Raw genomic sequence first — 7,698 nt, forward strand, 5'->3', positions numbered from 1 at the left:
ACAGGATACCTCGCGGGAAATTTAAAATTGCAATTTAGTAAACTAGAAAGGCCGTATTGGCGTGTGTTGCAATGTTAATATTTCATCATTGATATATAAACTATCAGACTGTGTGGTCGCTAGTAGTGGCTTTCAGTAGGGCTCTTCACACCCTCACATTGTTTACAATGCGAGCCTCCAGCATCAAGAGCTATTCAAACCGAGAAAGCGACAATTTCCCCATTAATTTGAGCGAAGATGAAAGATTCATGGATGAGGACATTTAGAGTGAAGGACTAGAAAAAAAAAAGAAAAAAAGAAAGGGGATTGCATTGGGAGCGATTCAGATGTTATTAGACACATTTACTAAGATAATTCTCTGACATCCCTTATCTTTAAATTCCGTTGCTAGTGTTTTAGTGAGTTAAATAGTAACTGATAGTCGGTGGGGTGTGTCCGCGGGTGTGTTGACACCAGTCTCTGAGAGAAGTCACGGCAGCTGATCCCCGCTGATCTCCGGTAAGAGCCGACTTTTTACCACAATTTTCTCACCGAAACCTGCCGGTTGACTAAGTGGTCGGGAACCATGTTTGCTTGACCGCTCTGATCCATAGTAAAGCTTCACCTCCGGGAATTTTAAACAAGGAAACACTGTGTTTTTGTCTGGCTAAAGGCGGCCGCAATACACCGCTTCCCACCTACATCTTTCTTCTTTGACGTCTCCATTATTAATTGAACAAATTGCAAATGATTCATCAACACAGATGTCCAGAATACTGTGGAAATATGCGAGTAAAGCAGACGACTTATAGCTTGGGTCGGGCTGGAATAAAATGTCCGCGACGTTTTCAACGGGATACCTCGCAGGGAATTTAATATGGCAATTTAGTCAACCAAAAAGGCCGTATTGGCATGTGTTGCAATGTTAATATTTCATCATTGATATATAAACTATCAGACTGCATGGTGGGTAGTAGTGGCTTTCGACGGTAGCCATCCTCAAAAATCTCCTCCGCGTTCGTCTGGTTAACCACCTTTGTCGTGTGTACACCGCAGGGGTGGCGGCTTTGGGACGCCCCTTCTTATTTCAGTGTGTTGAGGTGTGGCGGTGTGTGTGAGGCGCAGACCACCCAGCACTGATAGTGTTGAGGTGTGGCGGTGTGTGTGAGGCGCAGACCACCCAGCACTGATAGTGAGTGACGGCACAAAGCAGCGAAGGCGCACACCTGACGACACAACAGGTGTGAGCAGCGAAGGCGGCGTCGACGTATGTTCCGTTGGAGGCCTTCAGCCGTCTGCCCGTAACCAAATCAGGGAATCAAACGTGCTCGTGGCGGCTGCATCCAAACAAAAGAAGTGGGGAAGGTCTTTTATTTCAAAGTCATGTTCCGCCGCCGCTATTCATGCTATTCATAAACGAGGCCTTGGAAATAGGAATGGAGGCGGTCGTGTTCACAATCCCGCAGAAATGAATCCATATTGTCGCCCTGGAAGTCACTCAGCTAATGGCCTCGCAATAACCGCACCAGACTTTGGCTGGGAAGGAAAATATATATATATATATATATATATATATATATATATATATATATATATATATATATATATATATATATATATATATATATATATACATATATTTATATATATATATATATATACACACATTCTCATAATTCAATATCAATCAATGTTTACTTATATAGCCCTAAATTACCGGTGTCTCAAAGGGCTGCACAAGCTACGACCACGTCCTCGGTTCAGAGCCCACATAAGGACCAGGAAAAACTCAACCCAATGGGATGATAATGTGAATGATTAGGAGAAACCTTGGAGAAACCCAGGGGACGTCCAGTGGGTCTAACATAATAGTGTGAGAGTCCAGTCCATAGTGGATCTAACATAATAATTAGAGTCCAGTCCATAGTGGATCTAAGATAATAATGAGAGTCCAGTCCATAGTGGATCTAACGTAAAAGTGAGAGTCCAGTCCATAGTGGATCTAATATAATGATGAGAGTTCAGTCCATAGTGGATCTAACTTAAAAGTGAGAGTCCAGTCCATAGTGGATCTAACATAATAATTAGAGTCCAGTCCGTAGTGGATCTAACTTAAAAGAGAGAGTCCAGTCCATAGTGGGATCTAACATAATAATTAGAGTCCAGTCCATAGTGGATCTAACTTAATAAATAGAGTCCAGTCCATAGTGGATCTAACATAATAATTAGAGTCCAGTCCATAGTGGATCTAAGATAATAATGAGAGTCCAGTCCATAGTGGATCTAATATAATGATGAGAGTTCAGTCCATAGTGGATCTAACTTAAAAGTGAGAGTCCAGTCCATAGTGGATCTAACATAATAATTAGAGTCCAGTCCATAGTGGATCTAAGATAATAATGAGAGTCCAGTCCATAGTGGATCTAACGTAAAAGTGAGAGTCCAGTCCATAGTGGATCTAATATAATGATGAGAGTTCAGTCCATAGTGGATCTAACTTAAAAGTGAGAGTCCAGTCCATAGTGGATCTAACATAATAATTAGAGTCCAGTCCGTAGTGGATCTAACTTAAAAGAGAGAGTCCAGTCCATAGTGGGATCTAACATAATAATTAGAGTCCAGTCCATAGTGGATCTAACTTAATAAATAGAGTCCAGTCCATAGTGGATCTAACATAATAATTAGAGTCCAGTCCATAGTGGATCTAAGATAATAATGAGAGTCCAGTCCATAGTGGATCTAATATAATGATGAGAGTTCAGTCCATAGTGGATCTAACTTAAAAGTGAGAGTCCAGTCCATAGTGGATCTAACATAATAATTAGAGTCCAGTCCGTAGTGGATCCAACTTAAAAGAGAGAGTCCAGTCCATAGTGGGATCTAACATAATAATTAGAGTCCAGTCCATAGTAGATCTAACTTAATAAATAGAGTCCAGTCCATAGTGGATCTAACATAATAGTAAGAGTCCAGTCCATAGTGGGGCAGCAGGAGACCATCCCGGGCAGAGACAGGTCAGCAGCGCAGAAATGTCCCCAACTGGGTCCTGACTCTGGACAGCCAACACTTCATCCATGGCCACCGGACCTGTGCCCCCCCTTCCACAAGCGAGAGGGGGGCACAGTAGGAAAGAAAAGAAACGGCAGATCAACTGGTCTAAAAAGGGGGTCTATTTAAAGGCTAGAGTACACAAACGAGTTTTAAGATGGGACTTAAATGCTTCTACTGAATGTGTTTTCTTTATTTTCATGATATTTACTTCAAAACTATGAATGAACACAGGTGGAGTTATGTACTTGACCAAAAAAAATAACTGAAAACATGTTTTATATTCCAGTTCCTTCAAAATAGCCACCCTTTGCTCTGATTACTGCTTTGCACACTCTTGTCATTCGAGAGGTACGGTTGATTACTGGAATGTCTCGCTTGAGCAATGGTCTTGAGACCATCAGTTGTGTTGTGAATAAGAAGGTGTGTCCAAACATTTACATCCATCCATATTCAACCGCGTATCCGGAATGGGGTCGGGGGGGACAACAGCTCCAGCAGAGACCTCCAGACTTCCCTCACCAGAGCAACATCAGCAACTTCCTCCTGGGGGATCCCGAAGCATTCCCAGGCCAGAGAGGAGATGTAGTCCCCCCATCTGGTCCATGGCCTGCCCCGGGGTCTCCTCCCAGTGGGACGTGGAACCAGGACTTCCCTCGGGAGACGCTGGTAAGGCATCCATACGAGTTGCCCCATCCACCCAAGCTGGCTCAACTTCAAAGGGAGATGCCAGCCGCCCTTTTGAGGAAACTCATTTTGGCCGCTTGTACCCGCCTTCTTATTCTTTGGGTCATGACCCACACTTAAAAACCATGGGTGAGAGTAGGACTGTGGATGGCTCAGCTCTCGTTTCCGCAGTAGTCCGGAATTTTTTCAGCAACACTTTGTGTAACGTTATGGCTTTTCGTACAAACCCCATTTCCATATGAGGTGGGAAATTGTGTTAGATGTAAATATAAACGGAATACAAATCCTTTTCAACCCATATTCAGTTGAATATGCTACAAAGACAACATATTTGATGTTCAAACTGATAAAACATATTTTTTTGCAAATAATCATTAACTTTAGAATTTGATGCCAGCAACACGTGACAAAGAAGTTGGGAAAGGTGGCTATAAATATTGATAAAGTTGAGGAATGCAGGCTAATTGGGAACAGGTGGGTGCCATGATTGGGTATAAAAGCAGCTTCCATGAAATGCTAATTTATTCACAAACAAGGATGGGGTGAGGGTCACCAAATTGTAACGAAATTGTCGAACAGTTTTAGAACAACATTTCTCAACGAGGTGTTTAAGGAATTTAGGGATTTTACCATCTACGGTCCGTTAAATCATCAAAAGGTTCAGAGAATCTGGAGAAATCACTGAACGTAAGCGATGATATTACGGACGTTTGATCCCTCAGGCGGTACTGCATCAAAAACTGACATCAGTGTGTAAAGGATATCACCACATGGGCTCAGGAACACTTCATAAAACCACTGTCAGTAACTACAGTTGGTTGCTACATCTGTAAGTGCAAGTTAAAACTGTACTATGCAAAGCCAAACCCATTTATCAACAGCACCCAGAAACGCTGCCCGCTTTGCTGGGCCTGAGCTCATCTAAGATGGACTGATGTTCTGACGAGTCCACATTTCCAATTCTATTTGGAAACTGTGGAGGTGGTGTCCTCCAGCACAAAGAGGAAAATAACCATCCGGATTGTTGTCGGCGCTAAGTTGAAAAGCCAGCATCTGTGATGGTATGGGGGTGTATTAGTGCCCAAGGCATGGGTAACTTACACATCTGTGAAGGCACCATTAATGCCGAAAGGTCCATACAGGTTTTGGAGCAACACATGTTGTCATCCAAGCAACGTTATCATGGACGCCCCTGCTTATTTCAGCAAGACAATGCCAAGCCACGTGTTACAACAGTGTGGATTTGTAGAAAAAGAGTGCGAGTACTTTCCTGACCCGCCTGCAGTCCAGACCTGTCTCCAATCGAAAATGTGTGGCGCATTATGAAGCGTAAAATAGGACAGCGAAGACATCGGACTGTTGAACGACTGAAGCTCTACATAAAACAAGAATGGGAAAGAATTCCACTTTCAAAGCTTCAACAATTAGTTCCCTCAGTTCCCAAACGTTTATTGAGTGTTGTTAAAAGAAAAGGTGATGTAACACAGTGGTGAACATGCCCTTTCCCAACTACTTTGGCACGTGTTGAAGCCATGAAATTCTAAGTTAATTGTTATTTGCAAAAAAAAGATAAAGTTTATGAGTTTGAACATCAAATATGTTGTCTTTGTAGTGCATTTAAATGAATATGGGTTTAAAATGATTTGCAAATCATTTTATTCTGTTTATATTTACATCCAACACAATTTCCCAACTCATGTGGAAACGGGGTTTGTACTTTAGAGCAGTCAATGTACAGCTTGTATAGCGGGATACATGTACTATGCGCTGAAAAGGACTCACCACACATTGAAAAAGTGTCTAAATAACAAGATAATCTAATTTGTAAATAAAGTTGGTATGGTATGGTATAATTATGTCTTAAGGATGAGTACTTTTCATGTTTGGACCAGTATGCTAATAATTGGTACCTGTTCATGGTATATGGTAACAATCGGTACCTGGGATGTGTGTTCATGGTCATCAAAGTGTCATGTCTATGTGATCATGTTTTGTTTGTTTTTCGGCCACTCACTTCCTGTTTTTGCACTTCCTGGTTTATTTTGTCACCATGACTACCTATTAGTTTTCACCTGTCCTCATGTGTCACACCTGTTTTCACTAATAACCACAGTATTATTCAAGCCTGTCTGTTTCTGTTGTTCATTCTGGCAACAGCACCTCTTTCTCACCCTCTACCTCCCTCTATGCCTTCCATGCCAATCATCCATGCCTTGTGTCAGGCTTGGACATGGATTGTGTGTGCTCCTTCGACGCAGCGGGATTACAGGACGAGCCAGACGTGAATTCAGGTACATGATTTATTAAATAAACAAACAAACTACAAAAAGGCAAACCAAGGACGCGCTCTGTGGCGGATAATAATCTATACTAAACTTAAAACGAAACAGCACAATGGCATGACTATATACAAACAAAACAAAACTAGTACTGTGGCATAAATACACAAACTTACATGGCATGGAACTGTGGACGAGGACGTGAAGGTTTGAACAGCATGGGTAGGGTGCGTGCGAGTGTGATCGTGGGCATGTGAGAATGAGCAGCAAGGTCGTAGATTACAATGAAAGTTAGAACGGCATGGGTAATGAAAGTTAGAGTTCCCAGACTGATGGACAGAAAGAAATTGACTTAAATAGTGGCTGTGAATAATTAGGAACAGGTGCGGGACTGAGGGAATGGGCGTGACTAGGCGGGGCAAGGTGAAAAGCAATGAGTTGTCATGGTAACAAAACAAACCAGGAAGTAAAAAAACGGAACAAGGGTCCAGGAAACAAAACAAAACATGATCAAACATAAAACCAGATTTACAGACGTGACACCTTGTCTTTTTACAAGTAAGTTTTTTGTTATTCATGCCATTGTGCAAGTGTTTTGTTTTATGTTCAAAGTTTTGTTTCATAGCCAAGTTTTTGTACCGCCATTGTGCGCGCCTTTTGTTTGTTCCTGTTTTTATTTATAGTGTTGATAAAAAATATGTACTTAAATTCATGTCTTGCCCGTGCCAACTTTCCGTTGCCTTCTGGGAAAACAAACCCCATAGTCCATAGACGTGACCCAAAGTTAATTTGTTTAATAATATAATCCCTTTTTAATGCCCAGATGACAATAATAACTGTGCTGTTCAGTTGTTTTATCGTCTGTGTTATCTTGGTGTGTTGCCATAGTCAGGAAGTAGTCTTTGCCATTAAGTTGAATGTCCCTGTCTATTTCGTTGAACTGTGCAGTTTATACTGTAAATATTGTACTTGCTCCACGTTCGATTGCAACGTGCATCTTTGTTTTAATTGTCATTATTAAATTTGGAGGCGTTGAAATGACCATGTAAAATTGCCGGGGCCAATTAGCAGTATTCAGATCTCTTTTCACTGGATTGTGTTAGCGCTTGTTAATAAACATATTACAGGCGTGTTGCTTCAATCATTGACTTGTTGATCATTATTCCCTCGTAGTAGTTGTAGTAGTAGTAGTAGTGAAAATGTGAAGATATGCTTTTTGTAGGAAAAATAAAAATATATAGAAATGTGAAAAAAAAGTCCAATTAAAACTTTGTATTTGAAAAAAAAAATTACATTTCTAATATGAGAGAAATGGTTAACAAAGTGTAACTAGACATTTATATGTAAAATGTGGAAACAAATAATGTGTTTTTATAAGAGAAATACTGATACAAAAGTGTAATTTAAAAGTTTTAGGTCAAAATAGGAATAAATTGTTTTTATATGAAAACTAGTAAAAAGAAAAAGAAAAGTGTAATTAAAACGTTCTATTTGAAAATGTGAAAATATACGTTTTGTATGAGAAATAGTAAAACAAAACAAAAGCGTAAGTGGATTTTTCTACGTAGAAATGTGAAAAAATATTAATATCAATAACCTCTATGAGAAATAGTATAAAAAAAGTGTAATTAAAACTTTACGTTTGAAAAAATATTACATTTTTCATATGAGAAACTGTAAGGACAAATGTCATTAAAACTGTCGA

Source organism: Nerophis ophidion, linkage group LG10, assembly GCF_033978795.1.
Source record: "Nerophis ophidion isolate RoL-2023_Sa linkage group LG10, RoL_Noph_v1.0, whole genome shotgun sequence".
Taxonomy (NCBI): domain Eukaryota; kingdom Metazoa; phylum Chordata; class Actinopteri; order Syngnathiformes; family Syngnathidae; genus Nerophis; species Nerophis ophidion.